Here is a 13,713-nt window from a genome sequence, read left to right on the forward strand (position 1 = left end):
AAGGGAAGGGAAGGGAAGGGAAGGGAAGGGAAGGGAAGGGAAGGGAAGGGAAGGGAAGGGAAGGGAAGGGAAGGGAAGGGAAGGGAAGGGAAGGGAAGGGAAGGGAAGGGAAGGGAAGGGAAGGGAAGGGAAGGGAAGGGAAGGGAAGGGAAGGGAAGGGAAGGGAAGGGAAGGGAAGGGAAGGGAAGGGAAGGGAAGGGAAGGGAAGGGAAGGGAGATGGGGAAAATTGGAAGAGAGAGGAAGGGAAGGAAGGGAAGGAAGGAAGGAAGGAAGGAAGGGAAGGAAGGAAGGAAGGAAGGAAGGAGGGAAGGAAGGAAGGAAGGAAGGAAGGAAGGAAGGAAGGAAGGAAGGAAGGAAGGAAGGAAGGAAGGAAGGAAGGAAGGAAGGAAGGAAGGAAGGAAGGAAGGAAGGAAGGAAGGAAGGAAGGAAGGAAGGAAGGAAGGAAGGAAGGAAGGAAGGAAGGAAGGAAGGAAGGAAGGAAGGAAGGAAGGAAGGAAGGAAGGAAGGAAGGAAGGAAGGAAGGAAGGAAGGAAGGAAGGAAGGAAGGGAAAAATCAAAAAGAAAAAAGAAAAAAAGAAAAAAAAAAGAAAGGAAGTCAAAATAGAAACGGGAAGACAAACATCAGCCAAGTTTTCTAACTGGGTTTGGTCCCACCTCGGCCGAGCGCGGCGGGTTTGGGTCAGCGGGGAAGGGATTGGCACCCGGGACCGGCTGGGCACCCCCACCTGAGCACCCTCCCGAGCATCCCATCGCAGTGCCCGCACCTCCCTGTCACCACAGCTCTCCCGCCCTGACGCTTCTCCCCCCGCACATGAAAACTCTCGCATTTGTCCTTCTCCTTTTCCCTCTTTTATTTCCCTACCGTCAATTTGCCAACCGAGCATCATTTCTCGGTAAAATTCAATTTAACGAGTGCAGGCTGCATCGAGCGCCCCGGGTCCTGCCGCAGTGGGACGGGGCATTTGCCGGGGCCGTTGGAAATTGCAGCTTTTGGGGAGATTTGGGAGATCCTCAGCATCGACAGCCACTAAGTGTCATTTCCTTGGCTCGCTGGGGAAGTATGTGGAAGTTATTTTTATTGATGTGCTCCTGGTACATTATTTTGGCAGTTGCAATTTCCGTGTGACATATCCAGACTCTCCTCCGAAAATCGAGAAGAAAAAAAAAAAAGAAGAAGAAAAAAAAAAAAGGCGCCTTGACATTTATCCCCAGCTACTGCCGCTGCTCAATAACGTTTAATTACAAAACTCGGCTGCGATGCCAACCTGTATCGGTCATTAGGAACCTTTCTTAAAATCTTGTCAGCCTGCAATGAGAAACAGATTTAATGGAGGCAACCACGTAGCTCCTGGTCTGCCAGCTGAAACTGAGACTATGAAAAAGAGGATAGAAATGCCAAAACAGCCACCGCATTTCCTTCCTAGCAACCAACTCTTTAAATTTATTGCATTTTCCCGCCCCCCCCCCCCCCCCCCCCCCCCCCCATTCCTGCCCTTCAAACTGCCTTTGAGGAACTGGGCAGGATCTTCTTTATTTTTAAAGGTGTTTTGGGGAGAGAGAAACAAGTCTTTCCCGGGGGTGTCGCTTGTGTCGGTTTGGCTGGGTTTGTTGGTTGGGGTTTTGGGGAACGAGGCGACGAGAGATAGAGACGGCCGGTGGCGACCTCCCCCCGCGTCCCTGGCCCCCTCCCCGGTCTCGCCGGTCCCCTCCCCACTGTCCCCGGCATCCCCGGCCCCTGCTGTCCTTGCAGCGAGGGGACGCCAGGGGGCAAGAGGCATTCACAAAGACTGCATCCCTTCATCCCTCCACCATTCCATCTCTCCTTCTTCCCCATCCCTCCATCCTTTCATCCCTTCACCCTTCCATCCTTCCGTCCCTCTCTCCCACGGGGGTTTCATCGTCTCACAACTGCAAAAGTCCGATTTCTTACTAAAAATAAAAAGAAAACATTCCGCAAAGTGGTCTAAATTCCCAATCCCCCCCCCCCCCCCAACCTTATCTCCACGTGCACCTCGTGCGCACAGCAAAGCGCTGCCTCGCACGCAGCACAGCCAGGCGGAAACAATATCCAGCAGCCTTGTAAAGAACGGCAGAGTTTATTTAAGCCAGCCATTAATCCTACTTACCTTGCTGCTATTTGGACCTAATCCTATTTCCTCTGTGCATTATAAGGACAGTGAAACGACACATTTTTGTTCTCCTGGTGGAGGCTGGCTGGGAGGAGCACGCCGCCGGTGCCTGGGCTGCCGCTGGAGCCGGAGGAGAGGGATGCGCTCCGCGGGCAGCAGCAGCCTCCAAAGGAAATCACTCAAGGGAAACTTCGCCAGAGAAAAAAAACCACATTCAATTTCCTGACTACTGCTTTCCTGCCTGAGTTATTTATTTTGGCAACCGCACGTTCAATAAATGAAATATTCAGTCAACTGACCTCCGTGCCAGCTCATATGATTCTTTCAGGGGTACACTTTTTTATTTTATTTTATTTTGTTTTAGTCCTTAGATAAACTGCAGGGAGGGTTCCCATATCCCGGCTTTGCTTGGCAACTGATGCATTACATGGCTTATGAATTTTGCAGACAATGAACCCCAGTGTGGCTGAAGCAGACCGTGCACACATCTACGTGCCATTTCCCAGGCACATTAGACATTAGGGAAAAGTATCACTTATTTTTTCATCTTTTTCACACCTTTCCCTTTCCCAGACTTTGCCCCAAACGCTGAGTTGGGATGTGAAGCTAATGCCAGAGATTTTGCTGCAGAGACAGAAACCACTTAAAATAATCAGATGGCAAAATACCAGGCTCACCCCCGAGAGCAGCATTTGTAATGCTCCTGCCTGGCATTTTATTCCTTGCTTTATCTCCCCGTATCACACAAATCCATACGCTGTGTATCATTTCTGTTTGAAATGCCATGAACTTGGTGTTTTAAATCGAACCAGCCTTTCTTTTTTTTTTCTTTCTTTCTTTTTTTTTTTTTTTTTTAGCCTCAAAACAATGGAGATTGTCAAAGGGCCCCGGGTTGAGCTTTTCTGCGTGTTCACAAAGCGTTAAAGCTTTATCGAACAAACCGGCTCTGTCTGACCCCTGCCAGACAAAAGGCAAGTTCCATTTTCCTCTGCAGAGAAGAGGGGCAGAGAGGGACACAGAGAGGGATGTACAGTAGGATTGGGTGGGCCTGGGGCCATGGGGTGCCCCAAGGCGGTGGTGGCATGTCCGGTCACCCAGCCACAACCCTGGTGCTGCCAGTCCTGGTCATTTTGAAGGTGCTGATGTGCTTGGCCTCATGCAGGTGGGGACATGGTGCCAGTACAGCCAGGGAGCAGCAGTCCAGCGAGCTGGCACCTGCTGGGGGCTCGGGCAGGGATTTTGTGTGGTGCTGTGCTGCATTTAGTGCTGCACCCAGCCCAGCGAGCCTCGACTGAATGAATGTCCACCCACCATGAATGGTCCTGGAGGGTTTGGATTTTTCTTTGAGGCTTTGCACAGAGCAGAACCATTCCATTGCTCCTAAGGTCCACACAGATGATTTACCATTTCCATGGGGTTTTTTCACGAATTTTGAATAAGATGGGAACATCTCGTTCTGGAGCAGTACACCACCAGGGAGGCTGGGAATGGTGGCCAGGCTTAAAGGAAGAAATGGTCAGAGAGGTAAGAAATGGTCAGAACAGCCTTCTGAGGAACAACACAGGCAGGGGGACAACTGGTGGAAGACTGGATCTGCAAATGCTGGTGTCTGGGTGTGGGCATCTGTTTGACCCTGGGCTATGTGTGTCCCATACGAAGCCCTACTCGACCTCCAGCTGCTGGTCCTGAAGAGCATTGATCTTTTGTAGGCTCTTGGTGACATCTACCACCATCATATCAGTGTCCCAGACACCCTTCCAGTGGCACCAGTCTCTGCTAACCTCACCTCTGCTTTGCTCACATGCAGAGCCTGACATGGAGCCACTGGGCTAAATCCTGCCCAGCGTGTCCACAGCTTTGACAAAAGTTCGAGCACTGTTTCTTCCAGCTCCAGCCACAGCCAGGCAGCAGATGAATCAGTTTATTGACAATCACCATGATTCCCGTCAGCAGAGATGTGTCTGGAGCACCGTGATGTTGAGTGGTGTGAGGCATTTATTTCTGCATCTGCTTCTCGTGTGGGAGGATGAGCACGGAGACATCCTTTACTGGCACCTGGAGCTGAAATGGGCTTCTCAGAGGTGGGTGGGAGAAACACTCACCTCCTTTGAGTTGTGCTTTGAGGGTTGCTGGTGAAGTCCACACTATTTCCCCCTTGGGTTTGGTTATTTGCAGAGACCCTGGTGCCCTATGCACATCTCTATCCCACAGGCAGCAGGCCAATGCCACAATGGCAGAGACCACCTTTCTGCAGGTATATCATGCTCTCACAGTACCAAAGCACCCATAGATTTCCAATCCTGCTCATAAAATGTTAATTTCCAAGGAGGAGGCCGTGACTATGCTAGTTTTGGGGTTTGTTGAGCTTTGGGTAGCAGGCTCGGGCTGCTCACCCCCCCAGCAGTGTTTTGCATTACTTGTTAAGGGAAGCTGGCACTCGGCTTTGCCGTCAGTGGAGATTTGTAAGCCTGATTATATTCCTAAGCATATGTTTGGAAATGAGAAGCAGCTCTCTGAAGTCAGTGGAATTGCTCTGATTGCAAATCTCAAGTCAAGAGGAGGGAAGCCTGGCTGCGGGTCTGAGCTCCCTCTTGGAAGAGCCACAGGCAGTGAGTAACAGCTCTGGGCTCTTCCCCACTCCGGGGGCGAAGCTGAACAGAAAGCAGAACAAACATCTTTGTCGTGAAAATCCCATAATATTACAGAAGTTTTTGTGTTGGTGTTTTTAAAGTGCATAAATGATGAACCATACTACCTGGGTGGGCAAGTAATGCCTGGTACCATTTCCGGGGTATTTTACGTGTTTCAGAGGACAATCCTAAGGAGAAAGGGAAGTTCATTGAACACAGGATGCACCAGATATTCCCCCCAGCAGATGGCTGACTTTGAGTGATGGAACAAGTGGCCAGGGCTCGGCAGCAGCAGCAGCAGCAGCAGCGGCAGCAGCAGCAAAGGATTCACATCACCTTGCAGGGTTCAGCTCTTCGTGTCACTGGGCTCAGCTGCTGCAAAAGATGTCTCTGAATGGGAGCTGCAGTTTCATTCCCAGAACCAAACCATTCCTAAAAGAACACCACTTGTTTTGAGACAGCACCACTTCCCTGGAATCAGCAAGATTTGCATGGCACAAAACTGCCACTACAGAGCAATGATTCTGATCTGTGAACCTCAAAGTAGTGAGAGAGATTTGAAATACTAGAAAGGCAAGTGGGTGCTTTGGTTAATTCATGTTAGAATTGGTGGGAGATGAACACCATAAAATATTACCCATGCAGGGTCACGATTCTGCAGCACTCACTCATACACCTTCTGCATTCCCTGACTCCAAACACACAGGTACTCAAAGCTAGGCCTCAAAAAATGCTTGAAAAAATTAAATTTGAATTGCATCCATGCCAGTTGTCACATCAGAAAGAAAATGCTGCTCATGCAGTGAGGATCTTTTTACAAGGGCAGGTAGTGATAGGCCAAGGGGGAATGGCTTTAAACTGAAAGAGGGCAGGTTTAGCTTGGGTATTATGAAGAAATTTTTCACTATCAGAGTGGTGAGACCCTGGAACGGGTTGCCCAGAAAAGCTGCGAATGCCCCATCCCTGGAAGTGTTCCAGGCCAGGTTGGATGGGGTTTTGAGCAACCTGGGATAGTGGAAGGTGTCTCTGCCATGGCATGGGGTTTGAACAAGATAGTTTTTAAGGTCCTAACCTGAACCATTCTATGATTCTATGGCCCAACTCACCAGGACTGAGACTTGCTGCCCAGAGCAGCTGCCATGCGACGCCTCCTGTGGCATCTGTCCCTCCAGTGAGCTGTAAATCCCAGCCTAAGGACTGGAATTACTGCCACTTTACACCAGCACAGGGAATGGGACAATCAGGCTGACTTTGTGTAACTGGGACAAGAGAAAATTCTATTTAAATTCTGCACCCTGCCAGTGAATCTTGCAGCAGCCTAATTTTTCTACGAATAATGCCTTGGGCAAGGCTTGTGTGGCCCAGAAAAGAAAAAAAAAAGGGTTGAATTTCCTCCACCCTGCTTATTTGTAACCTCCTTCCTAATGCATGGTGAATCTTGGGAGGTTTGGCCCACTGGCGGCCAAGTCAGGGCTGTGATGCTGGAGAGGGCACCCGGCTGGGGATCGCTGGCACCTGTCAAAGCAAGGAGGGGGCAGATACGGGGACTCAAACACTTGTGCGATTAAGACAGAGAGCAAAAATAAAATAAAATGAACAAAAAAAATTAAAAAAAGAAAAATTAATTGAGTAACCTCAAATTACAAATCAATTTGAGGAAATCCCAATCTAGCTGCAGACACTCTGTGAGCAGTTGAAGCTAAATTCATTGAGCAGACAGCTCTAATTAGCACACGGTTGCTCCAACAAGCTCTGCGTGGCTTTCTCCATGTCAGATGTGCCTGGTCCTGAGCCATGGCACTCATCAATTTGACCCAAAATACATTGAAGGCAGGGTGTCACTGCACTGAGATCATTTAGGGGCTGCAGAAAATCAAACTCCAAATTTCTCCGCTCCAACACCTCTGTGCCGCCTTATCCCAGCCACCCCGGGCTGGTTTCTGACCTCATTCATGCCAGTGCAAATCTGCAATAACTTCACGTTAGCCACAGGGTTTATTACAAATTGTCCTTGTGTAAAGAGACCAAAATCTGGTTTATGAAGTTGGCTTCTTTTCCCTCATTCCCAGGCAAGGAACCGTTCTGCAGCCGGAGTCAGTGGGACAGCTTTCACCTTTTAACTTAGGGAGAATTGCTCCCAGCTCACACTGATGGAAGCAAGGGGCAAACCTACTTCCTTCATAATAGCAACACTGCTTTGCTGATGCAGGATTTAGCCCTTTGGATTGAGTGAGAATTGAATATTTTTTTGTAAGAAGCCCAAAATAAGATAAATACCAGGATACCACCGCAGTGAGGCATGTCAAGTTACTAGAAGGGGATGAAACGCTGCACCAAAAAAATCCCTCTCTTTCAGCTTTAGTGAAAGATGTGACCTCATTCTTTTCCTGGGGCTGTAGAGAGATATGTGGCATTTTCCTTGTAGAGAAGTGTATTTTTCCTTTGGGAAAGGCTGAAAGACTATTTGGGTAGTGTATTATTTTAGACATATTTTGCATTCCTGCTCTCCCTCAGAGGAGGAAGTTGCTCTCTCCCACTTCTGCAACACTCTTATTCCCCTGTACTGAGTCACGTTTGATCAAACACGTGGGAGAAGATCCCTGGCTAATGCAAACATGAGCAGCCACAAGGCTGTGCTGAGTTACACCTGGAGAGTTACACCTCCATCACGAATTTCTGGTTTTTCTATAATCGTGTTAAACTCCATCCTTCCTCAAGCATTTTTTTCCTTTTTTAACCTGATGCCTTCCACCAGGAGATGTTTTCTGATCTCTCCATTGTATGTTCTTGCTGATATCTGGAGCCCAAATCACATTTAGCTCTGTTTGCATAGTGAGTGGCAATGAACTGGGAAAAGACAGGTAATATTGTCATGGTCTCATACTTTTTGGGCTTCACTGCCTTGAGGAGAATTTGAAATCTTCCCAGTGTACTGAAAACATTGCTGTAGTGACAGTTATTGCTCATCCTTAGTGAAGCATTTGAAAGAAGCAAAGTTTGTGGGGAGAAATAGTGTATTTCATTAGATTACTCGGGGCAGTTGCACACAGCAGTGAGCCTTTGGGGTCTGCACCTTTCAGATCTGAAGGAAAGCGAGGGTGCAATGCACCTCCTCTGCCTTTCCAGCTCTAAAACAACCTCATCTACCCTTCCAGCTGTGATAAAAGACATTCCCTGAGCTACAGCCACCATCCTTGGGAAGTCTTTTCTCACCCTGTTGTACTGAGGCTGCTGGTGTGACTTGGATGTGAGCAGACAGCTGGGATACCTTGCCCAGGTGTGGACATGGACACTGCAAATGTCACACCCAAGTCTATCCCTCAGGCTGCCCTAACAGCCATGGAGAGAGGTGGGTGCTTCTAGGAGGTGAAGCCCCTCCCCAAAAGCACCTCAAGCAGATGACTCCTCAGTTTTTGGTCCAGCAACAGGGAATGCTACAGGTGAGAGTGTGCCCTGCAAAGTCCCCCTGAAGGTGTGAGCTCCATCCCCAGTCTCCCCTCAGCCTGGTGAAAGTGTTGGGAAAGCACTGAGTAGCCAGTGTGTCCATCCCATTCCTACAGCCCCCAAGGCAGGCCCCTGCATCCAAAGCTGCCCTTTACAAGACAGGTACAGCTCAGGCACTTTCAGGATGGGGTCCAAGCAAGCAGTGATGGCTTGTGGAGCCATCATTGACTTTTTTCCTACCCAGGCTTCCCCAGAGAACTACATCTTTCTCTCGACCCCGTATCTGCCAGGGTATATGCTGTTTTTCCATTCCCCAAACGCTGTTGCAATCATTTCTGCCCAGATTTATCTCATTTCAGTAACGTCTCTTGGGTTTCATCTCTATTAAATCGTTTGGACATTGGAAAGTGGGATTACCCCACTTAGCTGTAGCTGTCTCCAGTGTGGCTCCATGTGTACTTGTGATCCTGGTCCTGTGCAGGGACAATGGGATGAAACAAGTCCTTTTGGTGTCAGCTCAGATACCTACAGGGAAATGGGCAGCTCTGCCAGCTCCATGGCCCAGAGCAGATACCCTGGGGCAGCTGGTTCCCATCTGTAGGATTCCATATGATTGCCCTCTGAGCAACCTGGTCTAGTGCAAGACATCCCTGACCATGGCAGGGGGTTGGAACTGGATGATCTTTAAGGTGTCTTTCAACCCAGGCGAGGGTGGAAGAGAAGGGTGAAGGGTAAAACAGGAGAGTGAAGGGTGGCAGAGGATGCTGAAGCAGCTTTGCTGTCCCAGCTGCTCCTGAGTGTAGTATTCTAGTAGCAGGAAAACAGTCTTCATACCCTGTTGTACAACAAGATTTTTTAATGGATGTTAAGCCCAAAGCCCCAGAAAGTTTCTCTCTAAAGGGCAGATTCTCACAGGGCTCGGTAATGAAGCTTCACTGATGAAAGTGTCTAGTGGTGGTTTATAGCAGCTCTAAGAAATCAGTGCAATGTAAGAACAACCAGGGGGGTATTGACTTTAAATACACTGACTTGTTTTGGTTTTAACTGGTATTTTGGATCAAGAACCTTGAAAGAAGATTTGACACCACCTTTTATGGTAATACTTCTCCCTGATGATACCACACCTTTCCCCCTGTCACCACTACAAGTAAAACTAAGAATAAAAGCATTTTTTTAATCTTTACACTTTATATTAAAAAATAACTCTCAATAAACACCTTCCAGGATCACTTTTGACATTAAACATTGATTTCTATGTCTGTTATAAACCTTGAAGAATTGCCTCAGGCACTTGTAATAATCTAAGCATTAGATAGAAGCATTTTCACTATCTAATTATTACCCAGTTTAATACAAGCTGCACTTCAAGAATATTTGAAAAAAGAAATTATCTTTAAAAAAAAGACCCATCCCCCAGCAACTTCACTGTTGCTGTTGGAGCCAAATGCAATACACATCAATGCAGGGAATACAAATCAGACCACCCAGTAACATGACTCTTTTGAAAAGCCATCAAAACATGTACAGAAATGTCAAGGTCATCTTTCTAAACCGGTAAAATTCTCTCCCCATTGCTCTTATTTCCAGAAGGAATAACATCCAGTTTCATTCTTTCCTGTTTCCAGAACACGGCTCCTTGCTGAGCACATTTCAGGCACAAGGTTAATGCAGGAAAGGGATTTGTGCACTCCCATGTCCAAGGCTGATTCCTGCTTGTTTACATTTGTGAGCCATCAGTTATTTTTGCATTTTTCTCCCCAAAACAGGGCTTTTAGGAAATTAAAGTGGGGAGCATTTGCCCATAACTCAACTCATATGAGGCCAGTAAGTTACATCTAGTCACAGAAGAGAAAATTTCTGGAATAGCCTGAATTTAGTGTCTCCTGTACTTCATACAGCTGTTTCCATAATTTATGTGCACTTATTTAACTTGGCTTTATAATTCTCACTCAAAAAACTGTAGAGGAATAAAATACCCAGCAGAGGAAGCTAAATACTTGAGCTGGGATTAATCTCATAGAATCATGGAAGGGTTTGTGTTGGAGGGGATCTTAAAGATCAGCTGGTTCCATCCCCCTTCCATGGGCAGGGATACCTTCCACTAGAGCAGGTAGCTCAGAGCTGTATCCACCCTGGCTTTGAGCACTTCTAGGGATGGGGCATCCACAACTCCAGGCAACCTGTGTCAGTGCCTCACTGCCCTGATGGTGGAGAATTTCCTCCTAACATTTAATCTAAAACTGCCCTTTTTCAGTTTAAAGCCATTGCCCCTTGTCCTATAACTACATGCCCTGCAATATTAATGGGGAAAGTGTGAACACTAAATCTAATGCAATAATGACTTATTACAGAAGGAAAGATATACTTTTTGTTAAATTATGCCAGTGGAGTACTGAAACCCGTTTGTCTCCCGTGGTACTTTTGTCATAAATCCAACAGGCAATTAGAGCATTTCAAATCTTGCCTGGAGTAACTTCTTGATTTACAGATTTTCCTGCACAGCTGTGAACAGCCAAATTGGGCTTAAAATTCTCCAGTGAGACAGTGAGAAAGCTCATTTTTTGTCAGATATGTCGATCTCCTTTCATAAACCTGTGCAGAGTTTGGATGCTCCACATCTCAGACAATCAGGCTACTCATTGTACCCTTAAGTGTGGAGTTGGATGTCCAGCTGTGGACAGAGCTGCTGTTCTCATTTGCTTGTCAGCCAGAAACATCAGCAATATTATTGGGCAAAGTCTGTAGAAACAAAGACTGAGAAGTGGCTTCAGAATTGGACCTTCTCAAAGGCCTCAACTAAGAATGATGAGCAAGGGTCACTACAGATGCCAAGTTCTGTCCCTTTTAGGGACCAGGGGTGACATTTATCCCATGGCAGGCAGAGTTTCCTTCCTTGTCTTTGTCCCCCATGCCTCATTCCAGCAAAACTTTCTGGTGCTGCTGTGGTGGTCACAAACAGGAGTGGTCTGTGGGAAACCACTGGGAATCCCCTGCACAGACTTCCATCCACATTCCAGTCAGAAGATTTGTCTGTGATGGAGAGTGATTTGGTCCAGAGCAGAATATACCCATGTTCTGTATCTCCCTGGTACAGCATGTAACCTCTCAGTATAACTGGGCCATGGATGTGCTTTTCCTTACCCCTGTGTATGCACAGTAGCCATGGTTTCATCTCTTCTGGTTCAACCCATTCATTTAGGGAACAAAGGTTCACAGCATGATGATCTATGTGCATCTTAGAGAAGCTGGGGTGGAAAAATTCAGCTATCCAGCATAGAATTGGAGCCTTCTTACCTTACAGTTTCCACACTCCATCTCCTTCCTTCTGTGCTTGGATCCATCCCTGCACTTTTATGCCTATCACATATTTTTAAGGTATTTTTCCCAGAAGTGTAAATGTTGAAACAATGTTGGCGTCAGTGTCATCATTTTGAATTTCCGTGACTGTGTGGAAAAGCCTCAGGATATGAGATGATGATAGGCACTGAAAAACACCTTTCACTGGAGAGTCAGCCACAGTATTTCCAGCAAGCTCTAGAAAAACTGGACAGAACTGGGTGACAGGTTCCTCCTTTTCCCCTGCCTGAGGGACAGAAGAAGGAGGTGGTCTCCTAAAGTACAACACCAAGAGAGTCTCTGAAGGCAATTGAAGTCCCTGCAGCTCTGGTTTGCTTCAACAGCAGAACCTCTGCATGCTTTTTTTGGTGCATTCCCCCATGCCAGGAAGGAGACACCCACACCTGGACACTGGGGGCTGGATAACACCAGCCACCCCGTTGGTGCCAAGCAAGAGGATGGAGATCCACCTCTGCTGGCTCCCCTTGCCCGTGGGAAGTCGTGCTGGTCCTGTCCAGGGTGCGATGGCTGCTGCCTGCAGCCAGCGGTGCCTTTTGAAGGTGGCAGAAAACTGACGGATCAAAAGTTTAGCCCAGAGGCTGCTGTCAGTTTGCTCAAGCAAATAACTTCATAGAGCTTTCAGAGATCCGTGGGATCTCCATGTGCAGGAGGCAAACTTAAATAAACGGGAGAGTTTTTCTGGAGAGAGAGGCTGGCTCCTGCTCCCGGGCCTCTCAGCTGGGTATAGATGGGGAAAAGGAAGGGCTGTGGCATTGGAAGTGGGGGAAGCAATGGGGCCAGAGCTGGGCTGGGGCAGGTAAGCAGGAGGGGACCCCAACGGGCACAAGAAAGGACAGGTCCTGTCACTGAGCACTGCAGAGTAAAGCCAGCCCCACGTAATTAAATCTAACATACTTATATTTACACAGTGCACGTCTATCCCTCTAGACAGATGTATTCACAGAGGGACACAAGAGTGTCTTATTCTGCTATGCTACACCACCCAGAAAAAGCCAGCCCAGAGCCCTAAGTGTCTGCTGAAGTGGCCAGAGCCATCTGCAAAGTACCTGGTAGCAAGACACAAGAATCTGTGTTTGAACACTTTATCCTGGTGTTCAGTAATTCACTAAACCAAGACAAAGAGTTTTAAACCAACTGTTTGAAAATCAGCTTTATTGCAATTCAGACAGACACCTTTCCTCTGCCAGGCCACGGGTTTAATAAACACACCAGGCTCATGTCTGAGCTCACAGAGGATAACCTATAAGCACTGAGTGACAGATTTGACACTTTTTTGGAGACATACTAGAAATTCCAATTGCTGGAATCGATGTCAAAGTTTCTCTCCTTTAGGGTTTTATTTGTAACCTCTCAGCTCCTTGCCTTGGGATTCAGGGGCAGGGGAGAGGATGGGTGAGAGGTAACTTTCCCAGGAATGTTGTTTTAATGATGTTCTGTTTATGTGATGATTTGGAGTAATGCGAAACCTTGACATGCTCTTTATTTTTTTTCCCTTTCAATCTTGTATTGTGTGGGTTTAGTTTATTTCCTTTTTTTCTCCCTGCACTTAACAAAACATAAGTGCTATTTGGGACTTAAGAACAGAGTCCTGACATGAAAAGGAGATCACCTGAGAGCGGGTGACTTCCATTTTGAAAGCTCAGACATGGCTTTTTTAGTTCTGTGCTTCAGATGGGCTGGGCCTGCAGTGGTTTATCCTGGATTTTGGCAAGTAGGGGGATACAAATGGAATCAGACCCCAGCCCAGCCTCCCTCCCACACCCTCCTGAGGAAACAGACTTGGGTCCCTGGGCAACCAGCAAGGGGGACACAGTAGAAAGCACTGGCAAAATGAAGCTACTCCTTCCACTTGACCTAGGCCAGCTCTGAGGCTGAGGTCTTGCAATGTGATGACTTTCAGAAGTGTGGGTGAAAATGTTGTGGTGCCACGAGATGAAGAGAATGCTCCAGTTTTGCTTCCTTTGGTGAAGGTGGTGGAGAGGAGAGGGCACTTCTCACCTCGAGTGATGCCCTCAGACCTTGTTTTGACCTCGGTGCTGGGCTTTGGTACCATCACAGGGCTGAGCCCTGGGCAGGGGTCCAGGGACTGCTCCTGGTCACGGGCTGCCGGGCAGGAGACAGGCAAGAGGGAGCTGTGACTCCGAGTGTTGAT

This window comes from Coloeus monedula (genome assembly GCF_965178545.1).
Source record: "Coloeus monedula genome assembly, chromosome: 1".
Lineage (NCBI taxonomy): Eukaryota > Metazoa > Chordata > Aves > Passeriformes > Corvidae > Coloeus > Coloeus monedula.